This window comes from Pipistrellus kuhlii, unplaced genomic scaffold, assembly GCF_014108245.1.
Source record: "Pipistrellus kuhlii isolate mPipKuh1 unplaced genomic scaffold, mPipKuh1.p scaffold_m20_p_20, whole genome shotgun sequence".
Taxonomy (NCBI): Eukaryota; Metazoa; Chordata; class Mammalia; order Chiroptera; family Vespertilionidae; genus Pipistrellus; species Pipistrellus kuhlii.
The window spans coordinates 5,850,904-5,866,622 of NW_023425516.1; positions in this window are offsets into that span (position 1 = coordinate 5,850,904).

Sequence of the window (15,719 nt, forward strand, 5' to 3'; positions counted from 1 at the left end):
GTGTTTTTTTTTATAGAGAGGAAGAGAGAGGGATAGAAAGTTAGAAATATTGATGAGAGAGGAACATTGATCAGCTGCCTTCTGCACACCCTCCACTGGGGATGTGCCTGTAACCAAGGTACATGCCTTTGACCAGAATCGAACCTGGGACCCTTGAGCCCACAGGCCGATGCTCTATCCATTGAGCCAAACTGGTTTTGGCAAGCCCTTAGTTCTTATAGGAACAGGGATGGGAGAGCTTTTATTCATATCCAATTGCCTTGGTAGCTTTTGGTGTGCTTGGGCCATATTCAGTCACCTTTCTAGCCTGTGTCACACTCAGTGAAAGAACCTACCCCTGTGCCATCTTGGCCAACGGTATATGCAATAAGTCATTCTCAGTTTTTATCTTACTTGAAATTTTCATAGAAGCTAATACTATTAAACAAGGTTCATTCTTACAATCATTTTTTTTCCTATGGCATCTTTATTTTCTACTTTGGATTCTAATCTTTACCCAAACCCTAAATGTCTGCTCCCTAGAATTCTGTCTTTGCTCACACCCCCCCCCCACTTTTACCCTGAACTTCTACTATAGCCATTACTGTACTATCACTTTACAGTGCTTATCCATCGGACCACTAGCTCCCTGAGGGCAAGGCTGACATCCTGTCTTTCGTGCATCCCTAGCGCTACACCCCAAGACCAGCAGAATGCATTCCAGAGCACAGGTACCTTGCTTATATGGTTTGTGAGTTTCCATAATTGAAGTGCCTAAGGGGATGCTTGCAGAGGGAGGAAAGCAGAACAGATGCTCACGAATGGCTTCAACATGTGACTAATGGGACCAGGATAGAAATACAGTGTTTTCTGAAGAAGATCCTCTAGGGATTTTTTGTCCACAGTTTCGTCTATGTGGGGAAATGCTGGTTGTCTTCAACTATTTAAAATAGATACTTAGAAAGCTCTCAGGCCTTTAGTCCTATTTATGCCTTTCAGATTCTCTCAGGTCTATTCTGAACCCATTGCTCCCAACATACCCAGAACTCTTTTTCTGACTTGGCTGCCAAGCCAAACATCGAAAGTTAAATCAGATTCAGAAACGGGTTTTCTGACCTCAAAATGTTTCTACATTGGCTCATTGGGTCTCCATTAGAATACTATGTGTGCGAATTCAGTTATTAAAAATATTTCTCGCCCTAACCGGTTTGGCTCGGTGATTAGAGTGTTGGCCTGCAGACTCAAGGGTCCCAGGTTTGATTCCGGTCAAGGGCATGTGCCATGATTGGGGGCACATACCCAGTGGGGAGTGTGCAGGAGGCAGCTGATCAATGTTTCTCTCTCATCGATGTTTCTAGCTCTCTATCCCTCTCCCTTTCTGTAAAAAAATCAATAAAATATATATTTTAAACAATTCTCTATCTAGGCACTGTCCATAGTGCTGGAAGACAATGGAGAAAAACAATCTCGAATGACATTGTCACAGCACCTGCTGCCTGAATTCTCCTTTGAAGCCGAGGAAATGGAGGGCTTGCCAAATTGCAGGGACTGTCTGTTGGTGAATGAAGGAGCTGGAATTTGAGTCCAGATCCTCTTACCCTAAACTCACCTCCTGTCCCTCACACCACCTTGCTAGGTGACCCACTGAACTCTGAAATTGCCTGGAAATGTGCTTTCTTGCCCATGTGTAGTTTGCAAGTTTTGTCTTTTGTCTTAAAGAGAAAGACAGAGGAGCACCTCAGGATGTTTGAAGCAACGTTGGGCTTTTGCTTTCAAGTTCTTTAACGTTGAATGGCCCAGGTCCCAGGGGGACTTTTCAGTAAGGATTTCAAGGCTCCTGCAGGCCTGGATGGGTCTGAGAACCTGAGCAGCTCTCTGGCTCGCCCTCCCCACTCACAGCCTCTGATTGTGGACCTATTTTTCCTAGAGAGGGCAGAGGGCAGAGGGTAGAGGGCAGAGGGGTAAAAAGTGTGGCCTACCCTATCCATCTCAGGACTTACTGATGCTCTGAGTTTTGGGGGCCCAGTGGCAGGGTTCTCCACCCATACCTCCCACCCCCCACCCATGCCAGCCTTCCCCAGGAGAAAGCAAAGGTTAACCGAGATCACACAGCCAGGTGGATGCCCGGATTCGCTTTCCCGGGGGCTAATTATGGAACCACATTAGATAAAAGTCAACATATGTTGTAAAAGGCACTGTGTATCACCGCTTGACAGTTTCTAACAATGTGCTCATGTAACAGCTGTCAAAGGCAGTGCGAGAAAATGAGTAATATGTTGATTTATGTAGATCAGATCTGTCCTCATGCTCCTTGTGCAGGCTCCGCGCTGTGGGTGGAGACCGGGGAGGGTGGCGAAGGAAGGAATCTCCCTCCTTTTCCGAGGCGCCTGGAAGGCACGGCTGAAGCCTGCAGCAGCTGCTACCTTCTGAGGCCTTTGGAGAAAGGATGCCTGGGGGACATCTGTTCCCCTTCCACAGCAATGCAGAGGGTACATCCGCATCCCCGAGGGCCCTGACGGGGGCTGCTGAGGGCACCTGTGTGTCCCCTGGCCTCTGACGAGCTCAGGGTCACCCCAGGGGGTCCCCCTCCTAGTGACTTTTGGGGAAGAGGCTTCTATTGAAGTAACCACTTTGGATTTTTAAAAAAATAGTTAGGGTCTTTTTTTTTATTTTTTTAATCAATCTTTATTGTTCATATTATTACAAAGGTTCCTCATTTCTTCCCCCCTCCACCAGGTTCCCACCCCACCCTCTGCCCCCTCCCCACCCCCCATTGTCCTCATCCATAGGTGCACAGTTTATGTTCAGTCTCTTCCCACATCCACCACTCTAGGGTGTTATTTTAAAAAAATATATATTTTTATTGATTTCAGAGAGGAAGGGGGGAGGGAGAGAGGGGAAGAGAGAGGGAGAGAGAGAGGGGGAGAGAGAGAGAGAGACATCAATGAGGAGAGAAAATCATTGATACGCTGCCTCCTGCATGCCCCACACTGGGGATTGAGCCCGTAACCCGGGCATGTGCCCTGACCAGGAATCAAACCATGACCTACCTCCCAGTTCATAGGTTGACACGCTGGCCCGGTAAGTTAGGGTGTTTTTATTTTTTTTTTATTTTTTAAAAATATATTTCATTGATTCTTTACAGAGAGGAAGAGAGAGGGACAGAGAGTTAGAAACATCGATGAGAGAGAATCATCAATCATCTGCCTCCTTCACCTCCCCCCCCCCCGGGATATGCCTGCAACCAAGGTACATGCCCTTGACCAGAATCGAACCTGGGACCTTTCAGTCTGCAGGCCAATGCTCTATCCACTGAGCCAAACCGGTTTCAACATAGTTAGGGTGTTTTTAAATGACCCACTCAACTTTCTTATTTGCTTTGCAAGTATCTCCTTTAATTTGAAAAGTCTGTTCAAAGAGGAAGTGATACGTTTTCTCTTGCATTCACGGGGCTGTCTCGCTGTCTCAGTTTTCTGGGTTGTTTTTCTCAAGCCCGTGTGCAGGGGCCTGGACCTGCAAAGGGTCTGGTTATGCACCATCACCCTGGCGTTGCCTTTGGCATCCCTCTGTCCTCCTTCCCCTGCCTTTGCTACCCCATTTACTCAGCCTCATGCTCTCCTTCTCTAAATGGGAAGCAGCGACTTAGTAAGAAAATGAGGCCAAAAGCTCAAAGCCAGCCCCTGAGAGCTAACAGCAATTCTTAAGTCACTGCCACTAACCCTGTAGTTGGCGGGGATCTTTCCCTAATGGACAGAAGCACATACCGTATTTTTCGGACCATAAGACGCACCGGACCATAAGATGCACCGGTTTTTAGAGAAGGGAAATGAAGAAAAAAAGATTCTGAAACAAATAGTGTCCTAAAATATTTTATGTGCATTAAAACCCAACATCACAGTCATAAACACATGTAATCAACCCTGTAAAGTAAACAGCAGCATTTAGAACCATTTTAGAGCCGGGCAAGCACACAGAGACCACACAGAGCCGGGCAAGTAAAAAAACTTTTTTTTTAAAGTATATGTGTAGGCTATATTTGGACCATAAGACGCAGGGACTTTTCCCCCCCACTTCTGGGGGGAAAAAAGTGCGTCTTATGGTCCGAAAAATACGGTAGTTCTACTTACTTGTTGGTATTTATTGGGACAAAAACAGAAACTCCCTACTTATTTCGAAGGCCACCAAAATAGTGTCTCTGCAGGAGAAAGGAGTAGCACGGAGCTGGCTGCTCTAGAACCCAGCGGGGCTTTCGGTGATTCAAACTCTTCCCTGGGGGCCTGCAGCCTTTCAGGACGGCTCTGTCTCTACTTAACCGGAAACTCACAATGACTGTAGAACTTGTTTGAAGACAGTCAGAGTGGAGCCTGCAGGAATTTTAAGAGCAAGTTATGAAACATCTGCAGTAGGAGAGTGTGGGGTGAAGGAGGTCAATGGGGGGCAGAAAGGGAACCCCTATAATACTTTCAACAATAAAGATAAATTAAAGAAATGATCTGTCCTTACAAGCGGTCAGCAGATTTTAAAAAATATATATATTTTATTGATTTTTTAGAGAGAGGAAGAGAGAGGGATAGAGAGTTAGAAACATTGATGAGAGAGAATCATTGATCATCTGCCTCTTGCACATCCTCTAGTGGGGATGTGCCCGCAACCAAGGTACATGCCCTTGACCGGAATCAAACCTGGGACCTTTCAGTCCACAGGCTGATGCTCTATCCACTGAGCCAAACTGGTTTCGGCCAGCAGAAGATTTTAAATGAAACATTTCTGCTAGTTTAAGACAGAAAGGTAACATGAAATGGCGGAAAGAATATGGAATTTTGAATCAAAGAGATAGAGGACGCCTTTACTAGCTGTGTGGTCCTGAGCAAGTTAAGTGATGTTTTGGAGATTTGGCTTATTTATTTATTTATTTATTTATTATCTGTAAAGTGAAAATAATTATCACCATAATAATCATAGCTATCTTATGAAATTGTGGTAATACTAAATTAGGTAATGAACACAAAAGTGCTCTTTAAGCCGAGTGTAAATTTACATTTGCTGTGTTTTCTCTCTTCAAAGGCACATTTCCCCCATGTTTTAACATTTCTAAAATGAATGTTTCTTGTAATTGATATGCATATTCAATGCGGTAGTACTTTTCTTTTCCCCTGGTAAGTTATTAAATGGATGGCGGGTCTTGCAATCAGAGGCTGCTTAGAGACATGAGAATGTGAAAGCTCTATAAAATGAGGCCAGATTTATTACTTTTCATCTGGGTATATAAGTCGCCTATCCAAAGATGTAGCCATCAGTTATTAAAGGCATTTTGTTATTTATAGTGCAGTACTACCCAATGCAGACACTTTTCTACCAAATTTCCATTTTCTCTGAATTCTACTCAATTTCATAGTTGGAACACTACTTACTGGTCAACATGAATAATTGGCAAATTGAAGGAGGGTGATGGGGGGACCTGTGGCGTAGCCGAGGCTGCCTTTGTCCATGGAGCTGAACTGGAGGACTTTGGTCAAAGCCGAGCTTCTCCTCCTCCTCCTCCTCCTCCTCCTCCTCTTTCTCTTCTCCCTTCTCCTCCTTTCTCCCCTCCTTCTCATCTCTTTCCCCCTCTCCTCCTCCTCCTCTCCTTCTTCTTCTCCTCCTCCTTCTCCTCCTCCTTCTCCTTCTCCATATCCTCTCCTTCTCCCTATCTCTCTCCTTCTCCCTCCTCCTCCTGGTCCTCAATCTCCTCGTCCTCCTCCTCGTCCTCCTCCTCCTCCTCCTCCTCCTCCTCCTCCTCCTCCTCCTCTTCCTCCTCCTCCTCCTCTTTTCTTCCCTCCTCTTATTTCCCCTTCTCTTCCTCCTTCTCTCCTTCTCCTCTCCTTCTCCTTCTCCCTATCCTTCTCCTTCCCCTTCTTCTTCCTTCTCTCCCTCCTCCTCCTTTTTCTCCTCCTCTACCTCTTTCTCCTCTTCTTCTTCAACATATTTTTATTGATTTCAGTACAGAAAGGAGAGGGAGAGAGAGAGAGAGAGAAACATCAATGATGAGAGAGAATCATTGACCAGCTGTCTCCTGCATGCCCTCCACTGGGGATTGAGCCCACAACCCCAGATATGTATCCTGAACAGGAATCGAACCATGACCTCCAGGTTTATAGGTCGAGGCTCAGCCACTGAGCCACGCTCGCTGGGCCAAAGCCTAGGTTTTGCATTCTCCATCCACCATTCCAACTCTTGGGGGGCACACTCTACAGAAGGGCCTTATAGAGGGCAAGGTTTTACTATTGTTCAAAGACAAGATGACTTAGATCCTCAAACTCCGTTGGCTTTCCTCTGCATTGATTTTTACTAACTTTTAATGCAGACTCTTCCTTGTACCTAATTGTGCCATTTTATTATCAAATACATACACAGTATTGACAGCCTTATTCCCTCATCAATGCTTCTGCAGGCTTTTGTTGACTTTTATGAGGCGATTCCGGTGAGGGAAAATATTAAATGGAATTTACGATGATATATTTACCTGGCTAGGTTATAACTATTTCTAAAATAAATAAAACTTTTCAGACAAGAAAACTGAACAAGAGCAGGTATCCATGGCTGGCATCTCACTTGCCCCTGGGAGGGATGAAGGTACCTCCAAGTCCACAGGCCGTTCCCTAAGGCCATTCCCTAAGGCTCCTGGTTTTCCCAACAACTGCCCTCCAAACAGAGTAGCTTGTATGAAACTGCACACCCTGTGAGAGACCCAATAAATATTCATTAGTAAAATGTACATAAGCCACTGATGCATGGTTTGGTTTTGTTTTTCCTTAAAGATATGTTTTTTCACAATAAAATGCTCCATTTTGATCTACTGGGTAGAGTCTGTGTAGGCTTCAAATCATGATCCCAAATTCCACCGCTCACATCCTTTGGAACTTGAAAAAATAGGAACAGATCTGGTCCAAAATGAAACTGGAAAGACATAAAAATGAAGCAATAAATGCCTTGAGATGCCAAGTTCAGCATTCAGCGGCTCCAGTGGAGGGCCTCAGGGTGTTTGCTATGCAAATCTCCGAGTTCTGCCTTCCTCATTACCACAGGGAGACAATTAGGGCTAAAATAAAGATTTCTACAATAGATAACAAGCACAAATCATAAACAAATCAATATACAAAACAAAGAAAGCTAATGTGACTCCTTTATTTTTATTTATTTTTTTAAATATAGTTTTATTGGTTTCAGAGAAGAAGGGAGAGGGAGAGAGAGAAATATCAATGATGAGAATCATTGACCGGCTGCCTGCAGGCCCCTACTGGGGATCAAGTCTGCAACCCAGGCACGTGCTCTTGACCAAAATTGAACCCAGGACCCTTCAGTTCTCAGGCCCATGCTCTATCCCAGTGTTTCCCAACCTTCTCTCATGATGAGAATCACCTGGTGGAGTTGTTAAAACACAGATTCCCGGATCCCAACTAAGAAGTGCTAAACTAGAATTTTTGGGAACATATAGGTAAAATTGCATACTTAACTTAGTGCTCTGTATATAAAATCTGTCTTAGAGCACTAGTTAAGTATACAATTTTACCTGTATGTTCCCAAAAATTCTAGTTTAGCACTTCTTAGTTGGGATCCGGGAATCTGTGTTTTAACAACTCCACCAGGTGATTCTCATCATGAGAGAAGGTTGGGAAACACTGCTCTATCCACTGAGCCAAAGCAGCTGTGGCTAATGTGACTCCTTTATAGGTAGCAATGCTTTGTTCACGGAGACGGAGGCTGGGAGGGTTTTCTAGCCAAAGGGTGATGTTCTAGGTGCGAAAGTGGGCAACTTGGCCGGAGGCCCCAGACTTCATGTAGGAAAGATGGGGATTATCCTCCCAGGACCCCGGGTTCAGGTTGAGGGCACTGAAGTAATTTTATGTTTTCCATTTTATCCTCTAAGTTAGGGGTGTCGAACTCAATCAGAGAAGGGGCCAAAATCTAAAATCCAGCCTAAATCGCAGGCCGAATGGTTTACTGAACAGTTATAAACTGTCATTGTGATGGAAACGCAGCGGAGTGCAGTAATGACAGCGCGGTTCGGGCCACATTGCAAGGCCTGGCGGGACGGATTTGGCCCGCGGGCCTTGTGTTTGACACATGTGCTAAGTGGTTAAACAGTCAGGCACTCAGAACAGGCAGATCCATATTCCACCCTCTGCTCAGCCTTGGCCAAATGACGAACCCAGTTTGAGAGCTAAGACTTGGTTTCCTCATCCAAACGGTTAACCTCTTGGATTTGTCATGAAGACTAAGTGAGAGAATTTGTGTGAACCAATCCATCGTAGCTGCTACTATCATTAAAGTTACTTGCTGTGCCAACCACGTGCCTTCTTCCTCCTCTTCCTTCTCCTCCTCCTTCTATTCATTCTGCTCTTCCTTCTCCTTCTTCTTCTCCTTCTCCTCTTCCTTCTTCTTCTCCTCCTCCTCCTTATTTTTTTTTTCTTTTTGTTAATCCTTACCCGAGAATATTTTTCCACTGATTTTTAGAGAGAGTGGAAGGGAGAGGAAGAGACAGAGAGAAACACTGATGTGAGAGAAACACATCAATTGGGGTTGCCTCCTGCACATATCCTGACCAGGACCAGAGAACTTGCAACCCAGGTATGCGCCCTAGACCGGCAATGGAACCGATGCTCTAGCCCACATGTGTCAAACACAAGGCCCGCGGGCCAAATCCGTCCCGCCAGGCCTTGCAATGTGGCCCGCACCTCGCTGTCATCACTGCACTCCGCTGCGTTTCCATCACAATGACAGTTTATGACTGTTCAGTAAACCATTCGGCCCGCGATTTAGGCTGGATTTTAGATTTTGGCCCCTTCTCTGATTGAGTTCGACACCCCTACTCTAGCCATTGAGCAACGCCTGGCAGGGCTCTACTTAAGGCTTTGTTACAGGCGTCTTCAAACTACGGCCCGCGGGCCACATGCGGCCCACAGAGGAGTCTGATCCGGCCCGCCAGGTTTTTTGGGCAGTGAGCGCAGCCGAGGTGTTACAGTAGGAATTAGTAGTTCATATAGTCCGGCCCTCCAGCTCTCTGAGGGACCGTGATCTGGCCCCCACTTTAAAAAGTTTGAGGACCCCTGAAAGAGTTCTGCTGCTGCAAAACAGACCAAAACCTTTTAAAATTATTGGATTCAGTGGTCTCTTATATCATTTGGCATTACTCTCATGATCTAAAACTTGAAAAAATTTTTTGGAAATTACTATTTGTTTCATTTTCTGCTTATATTTGATGATTCTTCTTGAAAACAACCACACAATAATAAGGAAATAATGACATTTTATTTATCCAGTATTAAAAGCATCAATGTGGCACACTAACGTTTAAAATAGTTTAAACTTACATCCTGCTAGATGCATACATCCGTTCTTTACAGAAAAGGATTGAATAAAAAATTTAAAGTTTATGACAGATGTCCTCTTATCATATGCCAATTGGAAATAAGGTTATATTTACATATAAGCTCTAGGCCCATATATTTATAAATGCGGATAAAATTTAAAAGTTTCAGCTTCTATGCATATCCTTCCATGTGCATAATCATTCACTTCTTCCTTCCAGAATGATTTCCTTTGAATACCTGCTTTGTACAAGACTTTGTGGTGGCCTCGGCCAATGTTGCTCAGTTGGTTGATTGTTATTTCATACACTGAAGGGTCGCTGGTTTGATTTTTGGTCAGGGTTTTTGTTGTATAGGAGGCAGCTGATTGATGCTTTTCTCTCACATCAATGTATCTCTCTCTCCCTCTCCCTCTCCCCAACCCTCTCCCTTTTCTTTCCTCTTTCTACTATCAATAAAAAGAAGACATTGTGGTTTGGGAGATGTGTGTGTGTTGTGTGTGTGTTTTTGTATGTATGGAAATAAGGATATATGTTTATAGATACATATAAGAAAATACACATACTCATAGCAAGCACATAGCTATAATTACAAAGTCCACCAATTTATTGCTAGATGTTATGGACTCAGTTTCTCATGAACTAGATACAAGAAGTAGTGTTCTTGGTTAAGAAACAAGAACATCCAATGAAAATGCAAATCTTAGAAGTATCTGAGAGAGTTAATAACAGTTAGTGAATAATAAAATCTATGACTCAAGGACTTGATGTTAATAGAAGTAGAGGCCGGCTAGTCCAGAACTTTCTACAATAGGAGGGGAGAGACCGAGGTTGGGCTTCCGGGCATCTCGGCTGTCTCTCTGGGCAGATTCAGATACATCACTGCTTTTCAAACTTGGGGATATTTTATTTTATTTTATTAATATACTTTATTGATTTTTTTACAGAGAGGAAGGGAGAGGGACAGAGAGTTAGAAACATCGATGAGAGAGAACCATTGATCAGCTGCCTCTTGCACACCTCCTATTGGAGATGTGCCCATAACCAAGGTACATGCCCTTGACCGGAATCGAACCTGGGACCCTTTAGTCCGCAGACCGACGTTCTATCCACTGAGCCAAACCGGTTTCGGCAAACTTGGGAATAATATTTAAAAAATACTAGTGCCTGGACCCCCACCTCAGACCAGCTGCACCAGACGCTCTGGCCTGGTGCCAATGATCTAAGTCCTCCCGGTCATTGTCTTGTGCAGCTGGGGACAATAGAATCCATCACACAGGGACCCGTGGTCTCTGCCATGGGGATGCATTCCACGCGGGAGTCAGGCCCAAGGACACTTCCTTTTTCTTCCGTTGCAAGAAGCTGGTAAGTTCTACAAGGCGTTTCAGTGTCGCGGGAGGTCAGCTGGGTTCTAATTAGCTCTAATTGGCTCTCCTAGCAGCTGAAAGCTTTTCTCCCTACAGCTCTTGATACTCCAAAGGGGGAGGGATGGCTTGTCCTTGACCTTGGAAAACATCTAAGAAGTCCCTTCCAGCACATTCTTATAGCCAGCGCCCCTACACCCCCTCCCAAGCAGGGCCAAGCCCCGCCCAGGGAATGGATGGAAAACAGTCTCGCTGAGGCAGATTCTCTCTCCCAGGTCCCAGGAGCGCTGACTCGAAGAGAGAGGACTGAGTGGGGCAGGAGGCAGCACCCTCATTTCGGGTCAGCACTGCCCCTTCACTTGGTTAGCTGTCACCTAGAAACTTTGGGGTGCTCACTCCCCTTCAGGCAGAGAAACCAAGCTCTGAAAAAAAACATGTATTTAATGCAGAAGAGTAACACTTAAAGCCCAAAAAGGTTTTATCCAAGCTGCTCCCAGGCAATCAGTCCTGAGCAATTAAGGTGGCTTCCGAGGCGGCAAGGGCCTAATGTTTTCTCGTGTCTCCAATTTTGTCTTGTACCAAACACATGGAACCATTTCTCTTTCCTGAAACAAGCCTGGTGTTCACAGCTTCCTTTTTTTTTTTTTTTTTTTTTTTTTTTTCCCCTTGTGCGTCTGTATTTTCTTCTATGCAGGGATCTCTGCGAGGGCACGACCTTTGCCATCCTCCCACAGGGCGTCCCGTGGAAAAGGGTCTGCAAGGTGGCTGAATGCGGGGATGTGCGTGGTGTGGCAACGTGACGTGATCTTGTCTGGACTTTCAAGGGCCACAATATCCAAGTCGGAATGAAAAGATCCAAAGGGCCAGACGGTGGTGGAGACTGGCATTTAAATATATTTTATTGATTTTTTACAGAGAGGAAAGGAGAGGGATAGAGAGCTAGAAACATCAATGAGAGAAACACTGACCAGCTGCCTCTTGCACACCCCCTACTGGGGATGTGCCCGCAACCAAGGTATACATGCCCTTGACTGGAATCGAACCTGCGATCCTTGAGTCTGCAGGCCGATGCTCTATCCACTGAGCCAAACCGGTTAGGGCGAGACTAATGTTTTTGCGGTAGAATCTAGGCGATGGCAACAAAGTTGCGAGTGGACTAAGATACGAAGAGAGTCAGGTGAAGAGGCAGGAATGGCAAAAAGCTACTGCCCCCAGCAGCCAAAATGCCACTTCTTGTAAGTCCATAGTCGGCAAACTGCGGCTCGTGAGCCACATGCGGCTCTTTGGCCCCTTGAGTGTGGCTCTTCCACAAAATACCACGGCCTGGGCGAGTCTATTTTGAAGAAGTGGTATTAGAAGGAGTTTAAGTTTAAAAAATGTGGCTCTCCAAAGAAATTCCAATCGTTGTCCTGTTGATGTTTGGCTCTGTGGACTGATGAGTTTGTTGACCACTGTCGTAAGTGGAAGTCAGTGTTGCATAGTGGACACCGAGACTGGCTCTGGGGAGATGGAATTGGGTTCACATCTCGCCTCTGCCACGTGCTCATGGCACATTCTTGGGCGGATGCAACTCTTGCCACTGCAAGTTCAGCTCATACTGAGCAGCAAGAGAAACAGGAGGCCCAGGTGCAGGCAGTGAGGGACGGGGTCACTGGACCCGCCCTACTCACATGTTGCCTCCCCTTCCGAGCAGAGCATGAGGGGCGTGGCTTCTGCTCAGAGTGCCCAGCAGCCTCTCCACCTGTGCCACAGTCCCATGCTGACCTGGGACGGCTGTACCTAGGCCCAAGGGTGGCTTTACAGAGTACCACTGCCTGGGAGGCTTACAACACCCCTGGTGTATTGTCTCATAGCCCGGAGACCAGAAGTCCAAGGTCAAGGTATGGCCAGGGCCGTGCGCCCTCTGAACGTGAGGGGAGGGTCTGTTGCAGGTTTCTCTCCTGGCTCCTGGGGGCTCCCACCCTTGTGGCAGCCTAACTCCATGCTTCCTTCCCATGGCGCTCTCCCTGTGCTGGTCTGCACCCCTGTTTTTCCTTTTAAGTCGGGACACCAGTCATATTGGATTGAGGTCCACCCTAATGGTATTTGAACTTAATGACTTCTGGAAATACCTCCATCTCTAAATCAGGCCACATTCTGAGGCCCTGGAAGCTGAGATTTCAAAATATCTTTTCTAGGACCTAGGGCAGTGGTTGGCAAACTGCAGCTTGCGAGCCACATGCGGCTCTTTGGCCCCTGGAGTGTGGCTCTTCCACAAAATACCACGGCCTGGGCGAATCTATGTTGAAGAAGTGGCATTAGAAGAAGTTGAAGTTAAAAAAATTTGGCTCTCAAAAGAAATTTCAATCATTGTCCTGTTGATGTTTGGCTCTGTTGACTAATGAGTTTGCCGACCACTGGGCTAGGGGGCCATAAATTCAACCCTACAGCCTCCCCCTGCACTAATCAGTACTGCAAAGAGAGTGAGAACGGCCATAGCTGGTGTGAATCAGCCAGGGTGGAGTGAACTTTGGGGAATTGTCTGCTGTGTCCACGCATGTTCCTCTTGGGACATGGTGAGAGGAATGGAGCCCTCAGCACCAGGCGGGGTCACGGTGTGCGGAGCAAGGACTTAGACTCCCTGTGTCTGCCTGTGACCTGGAACCAGGCACTCGGCCTCGGCGGAGCCGCTGTGAACACGGAGCTGGTGTGGCCCACCAGGCAGGAGCTACATGAGATGCTCCGTGTACAGAGCTTGGCGTGGTGCCTGGTCCCACAGCACATGAACAGTAAACGAGAGGGTCACTCGTTGTGGTTATTGATATCAGTGCGGTGCCTGCTATGGCCGAGGGGGAAGGAGCTGCCCATGTGGCTCATGAAGAGGCTCCAGTGTCCTCAGAGGAACAGGGAAGTGACAGCACTGGGCTTTGGAATCTTTGAAATGAAGGACCTCAGGACGTTCATGGGAAGATCTGGCAAAGATACGGGCCTGGCCAAAACCGGTTTGGCTCAGTGGATAGAGCGTCGGCCTGCGGACTGAGAGGTCCCAGGTTCGATTCTGGTCAAGGGCATGTACCTTGGTTGCAGGCACATCCCCAGTAGGGGGTGTGCAAGAGGCAGCTGATCGATGTTTCTCTCTCATCGATGTTTCTAACTCTAACCCTCTCTCTTCCTCTCTGTAAAAAAATCAATAAAATACATTAAAAAAAAAAGATATGAGCCTGAGCTTTAACCAATTTGACTCTGTGGATAGAGCTCCTTGGCCTGCAGACTGAAGGGTCCCAGGTTCGATCCTGGTCAAGGGCAGGTGCCCCTGGTGTGGGCTCGGTCCCCAGTAGGGGGCATGCAGGAGGCAGCCAATCAATGATTCTCCCTCATCATTGATGTTACTATCTCTCTCTTCCTCCCACTCTGAAATCAAGAAATATACAGTAAAAAAAAAAAAAAAAGATACAGGCCTTGGAGCAGTGGTTCTCAACCTTTCTAATGCCAAGACCCTTTAATACAGTTCCTCATGTGGTAGTGACCCCCAACCATAAAGTTATTTTCGTTGCTACTTCATAACTGTAATTTTGCTACTGTTTTCCCATGGTCTTAGGCTCTACAGCAGCAGTTCTCAACCTGTGGGTCACAGGTTGAGAACTGCTAGCAGGGTCACCTAAGACCATTGGAAAACATAGATATTTACATTAGGATTCATAACAGTAGCAAAATTACAGTGATGAAGTAGCAACAAAAATAACTTTATGGTTGGGGGTCACCACAACATGACGAACTGTATTAAAGGGTCGCGGCATTAGAAAGGTGGAGAACCACTGCCCTGGAGGATGCTATGGGCCTACGAGCTTTGTCATTGGTTAACTATTAATTAGGGAGTGTAAGGAGCTAGCTCAGGGACAGGCTGCCAAACCAGGAAAGGGGGAGGACACTCTGGGAGCTCCTGTGCTTAGACAGACACTGGGTGGACAGGAAATAGGGACCCTGAGGTCCTGACAGCATTTTTGTTTGACATCTCAAGGTGCAAAAGAAAAAGCTGTAATTCAGTGGCATCAACTCTGAAGGAGGAGGCATGAGGGGCGGTCTCCGCTGTAGCTCAGATGAATGAAATGCAGGGAGTGGAGAATGGAACGAGGTCTAGGGGAGGGGGACTGGATGGGAGTGTTTGGGAGCTTAAGGGAGGAAGGTTCAAGTCCAAAGCTTGATTGGCAGGATGTTGAGGCTCTGTGGTGATGTGAAGGGCAGCAGTGGAAGCGTGGGGGTGGGAGGAATGTTTTGGGATTGCAGTGAGTGATTGTGAGTTGCAGCCAGCATGAGTCCCGTCTGGGCAAAATTCAGAGAAGATGGCAGACTGGGGATAATTTGGGGTGCCCTGAAGCCCTGGAGCATGGAGGAGGCTCCTGGGGCTCCCTGCAGGGGTTAGGGCATTGTGGTGAGGTTCAATCTGGCAGCAGGGGTTGAGAAAGCTGCGGCGTGTTTGGCCCACATGGATGCGACAGTATAGAGGCACAGAGATCTAAAACTGTGCATGCACATTTGGGGCTGGGGGTGGAGAGGATGATGCCTCAGGAAAAGATGCTATCTACATTCTAGGCTTCTTCCTGTAGTCTGGACCAAGTAGAAGACTCTGCCAATGTTATAAACCAAAAAGAATTTTCCCCCCAACTTCGTTCGTCACAATACTTTGAAGTGGTGAAATGAATGCATACTGTGGTTATTGACTGGCTTATTCTTCACTTGTGGGTTTAAGCATCTTGTTTTTGTGATTCCATGTGTGTTTATGACCAGTGTACCTTTCCGTTGTGTGTTTTAGCATGCCATTCATAGGAAACTAGGGCCCCAGTCCCTGTCAAACACTCTGTACTAGCAAAGTGTTTCTAGCTGAAGATAGTTTGGTATATTTCTTTTGGGTGGGGCCAACTGATGAAATGGCATTACTTTATTAATGAAAAATGCTTTTAGTGTGGGAAACAGTAATCAAGTGTTAATGTATCCACGTTTTGATGCGAGGAGGGAGGGGTCAGTAGAGGACTTGGCATTCAAACCCTTGGTTC